Genomic DNA, 12,450 nt, shown 5'->3' with positions numbered 1-12,450 from the left:
TTGATAAAGCAAACATTCAGCCTGCATTGCCAAGTAGCACATTGCACTATGCATTTTGAAACATATGCATTCAGGTTATTTGCTGTTTCCTCTAATGAGGAGGAAGGCAGTGAGGTGGGCTGGACACACAGTGTATACATTTGCATGGCTAAGTGTATATATACCAAGGAGTCTTCAAAAGTCAGGAAGGATATGCTTCCAGAATGTAGTTAAAATGCTTACTATTTGCAGAATAGAAATGCTAACAGCTCTACTCTGATACTTTAAGAAAAATAGCTACCCACTGAATTTACAAGTGAAGAAAAAAAAATGTCAGAACTGAAGTAATCTAAAATAAACACATAAATTAGAAATAACATGATCAATCATAAAACAGCCACACAACAAAAATGTTACAATAAAAAAATAGCAATAGAAAAAATAATAATAGTACTGTAAAGTAGAAGCATATTTGTCAGGCTTAATTTTAAGTACGTTCATATTTATGAATCTGTTTACTTTTCATAACAATCTGTGGTAACAGGCATAATTACCCCACTATAGAGATGATCAATGAGGTTAAATAACTGTTTTAGAGTCACACAGCAATCAGTTATAAGCTGGATTGCAAAGTCAGAAAATTTGCCTGAACAATCTCTCCTCCTAGCCACTACAGCGTCTGTTTAAATAAGTGCTAACTTCTGGTGCCATATAAACACATACACGCATGTGTGCCTGAACTCAACGCATAAAAAGCATATTTTGTAGATGCACAAATGGCATTTAAATACATACACTGTATATAGATGTGCTTGCTCATGTGTTGTATAGCTAGGTAGAGAAAATGGAGATATGCCTATTTATAAGCACAAATATGAAAACATAAAATATGCAGTAAAAATAAAATATAATTGCACCCATGGTATTAATAATTCTTTCTACAAAGGTGCAGTTGGGCCCCAAATTCAACAACATGAAAATGAGGAACGAATTCCTTTTATGATTATATTTAGAAAATGTTTTCCAAGAAATATTGTTTAATCACTTCAGGGAAGCAGACTTTCTAAACGCTGTGGCCAAGTAAAACTTTTGAAAATTGCTTTTGTAATGTTTACTCAGTGAGATCATATTTTCATTGCCCTGATGAAATACAGGTGCAAAATCTAAATCCATCAGCCCCACAGTGCTATTTCCTGCCGACCTTCTTTCTCACTGTGGCGGAGAGCCTTCCACCTTTCTGCTTTTACCTCTGTCCTCCACACTCATGATTCTAACATGCTTTCCTAAAGACAAAGCAGAAGGAAATTACTGTCCACAGAACAAAATTGCCTAGGTGCCAGCAACTTTTCGAGCATTATTTCAGTTAACTCACTCCACAATATGACCTGGGCTGTGTTGTTGCCATTGTATACTTATCCTGTTGTAATTGCCTGTTTACAATATGGTGATGAAGAACAAGAAGTAAGTTTTTGTTCACATTTGAATGTCCAGACGTATACAAGCTGTTGTTATTGGACAATTGTCTATATGTTTTTTTAAAATATTTAGAAGCCCACATGTGCCAAACAATTTGTCATTCTTATTGTGTACTGTGTATACTGTAATAACCTCCTATCATTGTCAATTGGAGAAACAGAGCCCCAGGGAGTTAATGTACTTTACCCAAGGCTACCCAGGGAGATTGGAAGTAGCCATTCGGAATTAGTCCTCTTGGATCAAGACAGGAAAATAATATTTCATTTTCAGTACGTTTTTGGTTTAGAAGCGGGTGCAACTAAATGGATTTGAACCAAAGAGAAAGCTAAAGGTTGTTTGCCCATCTACACTGTCAGTGACAGTTCACAGACCAGATGGAAGGAATGTTTCCTTTTAATGGTGCTAGGAGGTGAAGGTGTCATTTTGTTTTCACAAGAAACACAGCATCACCCTTGCCTGGAGCCCCTGCTCTCTCACTGAGGGCCAGAGCTGCCAACTGTTCATGAGAAAGGTAAGGGGCTCTGCTGGGAATTCAAATCCATGTATCCTTGCATGGAAACTAAAATCTTTTTTTGCTTCTTAATTCAAACACATACCCAACTGGCAATCTTGCATATCAAAATGGGAACCCTGGGAGGCTGTTGGAATATGCCGATCAACAGAAGCTAATTAGCATTAACTTGCAGCCATCCCGAACTGATTGGCAGCACAGCTGTGGGGACCCAACAAAACATGCTGAGTCGCGTGTTTGTCAGGCCACCTGCCACTTGGCAGAATCCAAAATAGTGCAAGCACTATGCCATAATAACTAGGTGACCCTAGTTTGGGAGGAATAGAGAGCAGACACGTTTGGATTGCACAGTAATTAGTACTGCCTTCACCTGACATGCGTTCAGCAATAGGCTCCATAGCATACCTTCCTCGAGTGACGTGTTGATGTCTTAATTCAGATTGACTGCTTCTTCCTGAGGCTATTGGTTTCCCACGAAGCTTGTAATCTTAACTCTTGGTGCCTGCAGCCTGCCAGAGCTTCGGGCATGGAGACTCTCAGTATAGCTGAGGTGCCAGATTCTGTCTCCTGGAGCTTGCTTGGCTGACACTTTTTTAAATGTATGAATAAATACAGAAGAGATTCGGGCAAGTACAAAAAGGATGGCTGCCCAAGATGTTCTGAGATATCTCAGGCATTTTGTTCACTTTTCAAGTGTTACTGAAAATATGAATTTGCTCTAATAGCTAATGGTGGGAAGAAATCGTACACATTTAGCCTGCTTATAGCCACTGCTGGTGATCTCCTCTCTTCATGCATGGCTTAGAAAAAAAATCTAAAATCATATTATATTCAGAATGGTTGAAAATCAACTGCATGATTAACAAGTAGGCTTCAGTTTTTATATGTGCTCTGACCAGTTTGCAGTGGGAGCTGGAGTCTTGGATAGAGATGGCTTTTGAAACCACATTCTGGCTTGTGAGAAGGAGATAGGAGGATGGGATCAATGTGCTATTAACCAAATGTGTGTCTACTGTAACTTAAATTGCTCTTAACTTTAGACTATTTTCTTGCAGTAAGTTTGCATGAAGAGTGGTGTGGATAAAGAAGAACATGACACCATCTGCTGGGAAGGGGAAAATAGAGTTACACTGATAAATGGGATGATTTGAACTGAGAGTGCTCTTAATGGCACTCTCAGAAAAAAGAAGGAATCAAAAATTGAGCAACTATTAAGCAATGTTTTTAAAACATTTAAAGTATTTAGCACCATTCTAGCAAATATCGAGTCAGTCATTTGACAGATGACAAAATACTGAGGACTCGGTCTTGTGCAGTGATGAAGTCAGTGGTCCAAGGTCAGAGTACAGTCACCACTTCTGTTTCTGTTTTTGCCTTCTTTGCTGAATTAGCTGGCCTCACCTGACACTGCAAGATATCACTCAATTGAAAAAGGGGGGAAGCACAGAGCCAGGCGGGAACACACAGCAGCTCTAATTTTCTCTTTGCTTCCAGTGTTCTTAGATTTCTCAATAAAGCTCAAACTTCTTTTTCATTGGGTCAGGCCATGCCCCCAAACAAAAAACAAAACAAAATATTCAACAAAATTGTTTATTTCATTCTTATTGTCCTCTTTGAATCATTACTTAATTTTATAGACTAATTTATGAGAGGTTATCAAAACATTCAAAGAAACATCCAATGAGTTTCTGAGATACAAGTTCAAGTGTGTGACTCCAAACCCTCCTTTCTGAACCAGAATATCACAGAAACAATGGGAAAATGATAGCCTTAAAAACAAGTAAATGCTGATGTGAAAATGTGAGCGGTAAATTAAAATAAGGAGAAGTTGATATTTTTTGACTAAAAAAAAAATTTTTTTTTTGTTCACACAAGACTGTAAAGTAGCAGGATAGAAAATAAATTCTACAGTGAAGTCAAACTGTATATACACTGTATAATGAATGGGTAATAACTCTGGATTCTTCCTTCTTCAGGAATTCTGGGTTCCATTCTCCTTCCCATCCTCATACTCAGGATATTTCTATCATAACCAGCCAGCAAATGTAATCTTACTTTTTTGATGGTGGTTCTCAGGAGAATTGTCTGGTTAATCCAAACTCTGCCACCTAAAACTATTCACTAGGAGTAACAGAAGGAAGAATGACAAGTTTGAGTATCAAGAATCTTTTCATTATCACATACCCAGTACCGCATTCACAAAATGGAGACTGATAAGCAAGAGAACAGAGGATGATCTGTGATTGATGGGGCGTCTCCTACCTTGTAGAGTGCATAAATCTGAATGAATTCTCAAACATCTCAGGTCTCACTGCTATCAATTTTTCTGAACCATATTCTGTGGTTTTAAAGTACTTTTCCGGCAGAGGAGGGAAAAAAGGAACAGCAAATGAATAAAAAGGACTGACCAAAGAAAAGGAATGTTGGCAGTTAAAATATAAAAATATACCCAACCTAGTTTAAGAGAGACACACATAGGCTTCCCCTAAACCATGGAGAAGGTGATTATCCCTCTCAACAAAGTTTAACTTCCTTTTATGTTTATATCCTATAAACACATTGATCTAATAGGTGATAATATTTCTTGACATATTTTACCAGCATGGTGTTTTCTGAAGTTCATTCATGTTGAAATGTTATGTTTCTTTCCTTTACGAACTGTTTTTTCACTGTATGGATGTACCACATGTTTTTCTATTCTTCACTTGATGAGCATTTGTCTTGTTACCACCCTCAATTAGGAATAATGCTGTGTTGAATGCTCACATTCAAGTTTTGGTAGCTATTTTCATTTCTCTTGCACAAATATCAGCAAGTAAATGTATTTTTGTCATAGAGAAATAAATGATGCTTAAAAGAAAATACCAGGAAAGTTTGCAATGTGATTGCATTAATTTGTACTCAGATTTCCACTTTTTGCCAGTTCATCTACAGATCCTACTGTTTTTCTTTTTGTCTGGCTACAGCCTTGTTAGTGATTATGCTTTTGATGTGTATTTCTCTAATTTCTATGGATGTTAAACTTCTGCTTTTAACCTTATTGGTCATTTATATACCTTCTTTGATGAAATTTTATCTATTCTTTTTTTTTTTTTTTTTTTTTTTTTTTTACATTTTCAGCAACGGTGGTGATTAGGTTTGTGAAAGTCCTGTGGGTTATCACTGTGTATGAAATAGGAACAGTATCTACTTTTACATGTGTATTTGCTTGCTGTATCTGAAAATGTCTCAACTATCACCAAACATGTGCTTAATGTCCTTTCTATTAATCAGTTGAAACAATGGCTAACGGTTTTGAATATGAGATTTTTTTTTTCGCCATTATCACATACCCACCACCAGATTCACAAAGAGAAGACTGATCCTGGAGAAAAGAGGGGACGTATGTATTTATGCAGCCCTAATGACAAGAAATGTTTTGAGAAATGTGTTTTTATGTGCTTTGACATTATACAAACCGGTGGACAATCACAGGAACATTACATAACATACTCTTATGAGACCATGTGTATATATTCAACCACTAATCAAACATTATTCTATGGCTTGTGCTGGGATTTAAATCTCATTTAAATTCAATAAAATTAGATCTCATTAAAAGACAAACACATTAAAGGATTTGGACTACTTTGAAATCTCTTCTCATAGGCTGATGACAGTTTTCAAATAAGTTCTAATTTATCAAATTTCAAACAAGTTCTAATGTGTAGTGTTTCAAAATGCATATGAATACTATCATATCATCTGCAAATAATGATACTTTGACTTCTTCCTTTCCAAAGTAAATCCCCTTGATCTCCTTTATTTGTCTTATTGCTCTAGCAAGGACTTCAAGAACTATGTTGAAGAGATATAGAGAGAGTGGGCAGCCTTGCCTTGTCCCTGATTTCAGTGGGATTGATTGAAGTTTCTCTCCATTTAGTTTGATGTTGGCTATAGGCTTGTTGTATATTGCCTTTACTATGATTAGATATGTGCCTTGTATCCCTGATCTCTACAGGACTTTAAACATAAATAGATGTTGAATTTTATCAAATGCTTTTTCAGCATCTGAGGAGATTATTATGTGTTTTTTTTCTTTTAGTCTGTTTATATAGTGGATTACATTGATAGATTACTGTATATTGAACCACCCCTGCATACCTGGGATGAAATCTACTTGGCTATAGTGGATAATATCTTTGATGTGTTCTTGAATTCAGTTTGTGAATATTTTATAGGGTATTTTTGCATCAATGTTCATAAGAGAGATTATCCTGAAATTCTTTTTCTTTGTTGGGTCTTTGTGTGGTTTAGGTATCAAGGTGACTGTGGCTTCATAGAATGAGTTTGATAATGTTAGTTCTGTTTCTATTTTGTGGAATAGTTTGAAGAGTATTGGTGTTTGCTCTTCTTTGAAGATCTGGTAAAATTCTGCACTGAAACCATCTATCCCTGGGCTTTTTTGGATGGGAGACTTTTGATGACAGTTTCTATTTCTTTAGGGGATATAGAACTCTTTTATTATTTATCTGTCTTGATTCAGCTTTGGTAAGTTGAATTGATCAAGAAAATTATCCATTTTATTTAGATTTTCAAATTTTGTGGTCTATAGGCTTTTGAAGTAAGACCTAATAATTGTTTGGATTTCTTCAGTGTCTGTTGTTATGTCTCCTTTTTCATTCCTAATTTTGTTGACTTGGATAGTGTTGGTATAGCAGCTTTATTTGTAATAGCCAGAAGCTGGAAACAACCCAGATGTCCCTCAATAGAGGAATGGATACAGAAATTGTCATACATTCACACAATGGAATGCTACTCAGCAACTAAAAACAAGGAAATCATGAAATTAGCATGCAAATGGTGGAAACTAGAAAAGATCATCCTGAGTGTGGTATCCCAGAAGTAAAGACACACATGGTATATAATCACTTGTAAGTGGATATTTAACATATAATATAGTATAATCAGATGAAAATCTGAACACCTAAACAAGGTAAACAAGAAGGAGGACCCTGGGTAAGATGCTCAATATCCATTCAGAAAGCAAATGAGATAGACATCGGAAGAAGGTGAAAACAAGGAACAAGACAGGTGCCTACCTCAGAGGGCCTTTGAAAAACTTTACCCAGCAGGGTATTAAAGTATACTCAGACTCACAGCCAAACTTTGGGTAGAGTGCAGGGAATCTTATGAAAGAAGGGGGAGATAGAAACAACTGGAAGGGTCTGGAGCTCCACAAGGAGAGCAACAGAACCAAAAAATCTGTGCCCAGAGCTCTTTTCTGAGACTGATACTTCAACCAAGGACCATTCTTGGAAATAACCTAGAACCCCTGCACAGATGTAGCTCCTGGTAGCTCAGTTTCCAAGTGTGTTCCCTAGTAATTGGAACAGGGGCTGTCTCTGAAATGAACTCAGTGGCTGGCTCTTTGATCACCTCCCCCTGGGGGGGGGAGGCACAGCCTTAACAAGCCACAGAGGAAGACTATGAAAGGCAGTCCTGTTGAGACCTGATAGGCTAGGGTAAGAGGTAAGGGGAGAAGGTCCTCCCCTATCAGTGGACTGGGGAAGGGGCATGGGAGGAAATGAGGGAGGGAGAGGGGATTGGGAAGGGATAAGGAGGGAATACAGCTGGGATACAAAGGGTTAAATTGTAATCAATAAAAATATATTTAAAAAATACATATGAATATGACTATCCTGTTGGCTGAAATCAATGTCCTCCTTACTGGCATATTTTAAAAGCATACTTTTAGAGTGTTTAGAACATCCTCACCCATGAATGGCCTCACCACAGTCTTGGGAATGACCACCCTTACATCATTATAGGTTCATGATAATATTCTTTTACTCATTACTATCTACTTGGTACACAGATATAACTTTACTTGAATCTCATTTTTAGAACTTGTTCCTCTGGTTCTCTAGTCTTTTGTTCAGTGTTTTCCACTAAGGTGGAAGGGTGGATCAGTTTAATTTTGATGCTGCCTAGTTCCTACTTTTACTCTGAAGAACAGCAGTTTGGGAGTGAAGCCATGGCTAGTGTGTTATTTATGCTTTGGTGACTTGTCTGCTATGTTAGATAAATCAGTGTTGCATTTTATAGGATTTTAAAGCTAAAGGAATATGAAAATTGAGCACCAAATTGTTGTGCTCTCCATGATTTTGTTTAGTCTCCTCTGAGAACATTGGGAAATTACGATAGGAGGCGTTTTGGAACTGTACACACTCTAAAGCATGTGTGAGGTAGGCCACGGAGCCCATCATACTTCTTGAGCCTTTAATGTGGAACCTACTATATGTTTGTGCTTACATAGAATACAAATTTTTCCACTTCTGTCACTTCTATTTTGTTTGTTGTCTTCATAGTTTTATTGTGTGAGCTCATATCTGTGAGCTTATCAAGTTTCACATGAAAAAATAGAACTGTCACGAAAGCTAGTGAACATCACAAAAATGCCTTATTGCATGGGTGCTGCTGCTGGCCAGACATTGGGATGATTTCAGGTCCCTTTCTGCTCCCAGTGTTGCCAACAGTTCTCAGGAAGTGAACTTCTCAGGAAGACTTCACGTTGGTTCTTGTTTAGGACGGGCCTTTAATGTTGGCCTTTCCTCGGTTATGTGCACAGAACCCTGGAAACACTTTCAAATCTAAGCGCCAGATGATGCTCTCGTTTTTACTGAAGCACCCACGAAATACATGTGGGGCGAAATGCTTGCGAAAGGACCTGGGGCTGACAGGAAAAAACACAATCTCTGTCCTCTGAGAAGTGTGAAATACAGTAGGGAGGCAGGACACTGAGACAATTCCATGAGCAGCCTCCCAGAGTGCTTGATGAAAGGAATGAATAATGTGCTCTGGGAGTCAGGAGGAAAGAGGAGTGGTGTTGCCTGGGGCTGGGGAAGTGTGTTTATTTTGCTTGTGAGATCCTCTTTCTTTACTGGAAGCCCTGAGGACAATTTTTACACATACTCATTTGGCATAATAATATTTGTAAAATATTTTACTGTCCTCAGATCATAAGGGAAGGGTTTCATATGGCATAGCAGGACATGCAGCACCAGCCTGACACCAGATTCATACTTGCAAAGACTTTACAGGCATGGCTGTGAAAGGATCCAGAATGATTCTAATTGCTTGTGACAGTCTATGCAAATTGAAACTTGCTGGACAAACAAGTCTAAGGGTATCTTCCTCTCTGCCAGTATTATCATTTTTCTTTCTTCTCCTTCGCCTTCTCCCTCTCTGCCCCATCTTCAAGCATTTTTATGCATTTCCCCATGTGTTAGACCTTGTTTAAAACAGTCTAGCTGGGGAGACAGAAATAAACAAACCGTCTAATCATTAAACACAGACCTGAGTAAAACTGCAGTACGCAAGTGGTGTTTCAAGCAAACCTTGGATTCCTGCTTCCCTGGAGGGCAACAAGGCTTCTGAGAGGAGGAAATAGTGGACAGGCTCTGAAAGAATGCACTGTGCATCACCTATTTCGTGCATCAGATCAGACTGGTCACCTACAGCAGGGCTCCTTATCTATTGTTCTGCCTTGTACAGCTTCAATTACTCTTGTTCAGAAAAAGTAGATACAATACAATAAACTATTTTAAGAGAGATTATGTTCATATTGTTAGGGTTTTTTTTGGGGGGGGTGTTGGTTTTTTGAGACAGGGTTTCTCTGTGTAGCCTTGGCTATCTAGGACTCACTTCGTAGACCAGGCTGACCTTGAACCCACAGAGATCCGCCTGTCTCTGCCTCCCAGAGTGCTGGGATTACAGGCATGTGTCATTGCACCCAGCCTTGTTCACATATTTTAAAATGTAATATATTTTTAAAATTAAAATATAGTTAGATGTTTCCTTCCTTCCTTTTCCTATTACCAACCTTCTCATATCCTCTTTCTCCATCCCTCCTATGCCTTCTTTCTCCATTTCCCTCTCAAATCGATGGATTCTTTTATTGTAATTCGCGCGCGCACGTGCACACACACACACACACACACACACACACACACACACACCTGCTCAGTCTGTTTTGTTTTTTGTGTATGTATGATTTCAGGGCTGATCACTTTGTGTTGGATAACTAATTAGGGCCTCAACCCGGGAAAGCCCTCCGTCTAGGGATGGGGCTCCTCGGAGTTTTCTCCCTCCTGCATTAGCATGTCTATTGATGCTGTCCACTCTTGTTTAAGCAGCCATTTCTAAGAAATACAGTCTCAGAGATTTCTCAGTCTTCTGGCCCTTGTAATCGTTCTGTTCCCTCTTCCACAATGTTCCCTGAGCCTTACATTACATGTAATACATATTAAGAAGATGTGTACGAGAAAGCCTCAAAGAAGCATTTCATTTTATATTTACCTAAAATTATACACAATATACATAAGTATATGTATGCAGACACATATATTATTGGAAGCTCTGCTACTTGGAATGATACTGAAGGAGCTGTGTTTTGCATTTATATGTTAAGTCTGGACTCTCCATCATCTGTTTATCTCTGTATTGTGTTCAGTTGTGGTTTTCTATAATGGTCTCCGTTTGCTGTAAGAAAGAAGCATCTTTGATAAAGGGTGATAGCTGCACTTATCTGTGGGTATCTGGGTAATTTCTGTAATGTAGTTAGGAATTATGCTGCTCTGGTGAAGTGGCAGTGGTATATATACTCTTTCCTAAGATCCATGACCTCACTTGCCTTAGGAGGCTGATTAAGATTTCATCCCATACATGATTCTCCTCCTGTTGAGTGAGGACAATTAGACAGTTGTCACCAAAATATGAGTGCCACTCTTACACCTTTTGGGATGTCTTGCATTCTGGTCAGTGTTGTAGTTCATAGGCAGCTGATTTGGATAAGGTTATTTCCTTCTTGGCAATTTGCATGACGCTTTCAGGCACTTTGGAAGCTAGGCCCCAGGAAGGAGACTTTCAGGTTAGATCTAGCTGGAACCATATGAGTCCTGTGTACTACGGTGCAGTATCTTCAACAATAGTGGCTTCCATTCAACCTTAGAGAGACAACCAAGGGCAACACTTATATATCTGAGTGTGTCTGTTATATGTAATTTAGGTAAATGTAAAATAATATGATTCCTTGAGGCTTTATTAAAAAAAACATTGGTAATAGTTGTATCTTATCTTATCTTATCTTATCTTTCTTCTTCTTCTTCTTCTTCTTCTTCTTCTTCTTCTTCTTCTTCTTCTTCTTCTTCTTCTTCTTCTTCTTCTTCTTCACCTCAACCCCGTCCCAGCTAGAGCCACCTTCCCATTTTTCCTGTTTACTGTTTTGTGTCACTTATATCTTGCTCTTGCCACTGTATTGTTTGTTTGTTGTAAGCTTGATCCAGACTAGAATCATCTGGGAAAGATGCACTTTCTTGAGAAAATACCTCTACTGGATTTGCCAGTTTGGATAGGACCATTGATTACTTCCTTTCTTGGCGCTTTGGAGGCTAGACCCCAGGAAGGAGAAAAGAGGTAGCCTGTTGGGTAGTTGGGTATTTTCTTGATTAATGATTGCTATAGGAGGGCTAATCCACTCAGTGTAGGGCTATCGACTGGACAGTTAATTCCAGGTTTTATTAAAAAGGCAAAGCTGGCAAAGTGTGGGCAGGGGGGAGCTAGTAAAACACATTCCTCTGTTCCCCCATGATCTCTGGTTCGGTTCCTGCCTCCATGTTTTTGCCTTGAGTTCCTGCCCTGACTTCCCCTCATGATGGATGATGAAATGAGCCCTTTCCTCACAAGTTGCTTTTGGCTTATGTTTTTCACAATGATAGAAACCTAACTAAGACAATATATTGTTACAATTGTTCTGTCATAACTTTAGCTACTATTGATAATTTATTGTACCTAATTTATAAATTAAGTTTTATTATATATTACATATACATATAAATGATCTATATATGAAAATTAGAATTTATCACATGTAATTATGCTGAGGACTCGGTATATTCTGTGGTTTCAGAATATGCTGAGTGCCCTGTGGATGGAGGGGACCACTACAACCAGTTTCTGGACATTTGTAGGAACATAAGCAATTCTAAGCTGACTGCATAGAAATGATGTTTTACATTACAATTCTATTTCTGAAATACTGTACCAAAAATATGGAGTTGGTAACAAAATAAGTAAAAAAGTTATAAACATTATGTTTTAAAATCACATCTTGTATGCACATCATGAAATGCTGTTTTTAAATGAAAACTGAATGGCAGAAACTTCTTGAAAGCAATCATGATGAAATTTGGATTGATATTCCAGTGCTTCATCTCCTTTAACACACAAGGGAAACTAAACGTTTGGAATACAAGATTGAGAGATGGCTCTGTAGTTAAGCCATTTTCAAGTCTCCTAAAAGTTTAAAACTTTTAATAATACAGGATTAGTGGAGGGCCCGTAGAGATTGCTAAGCAGTTAACAATGATTGCTGCTCTTGCCTAGGATCCAAGTTAAGTTCCTCAGGAGGAGTCCATCTTGTTTGTGAGACAAGATTTTGTAAC

Source organism: Meriones unguiculatus, chromosome 12, assembly GCF_030254825.1.
Source record: "Meriones unguiculatus strain TT.TT164.6M chromosome 12, Bangor_MerUng_6.1, whole genome shotgun sequence".
In the NCBI taxonomy this organism is placed as follows: Eukaryota; Metazoa; Chordata; class Mammalia; order Rodentia; family Muridae; genus Meriones; species Meriones unguiculatus.
The sequence above is the reverse complement of the archived record's forward strand: the minus strand, read 5'-3'. Positions refer to the sequence as shown.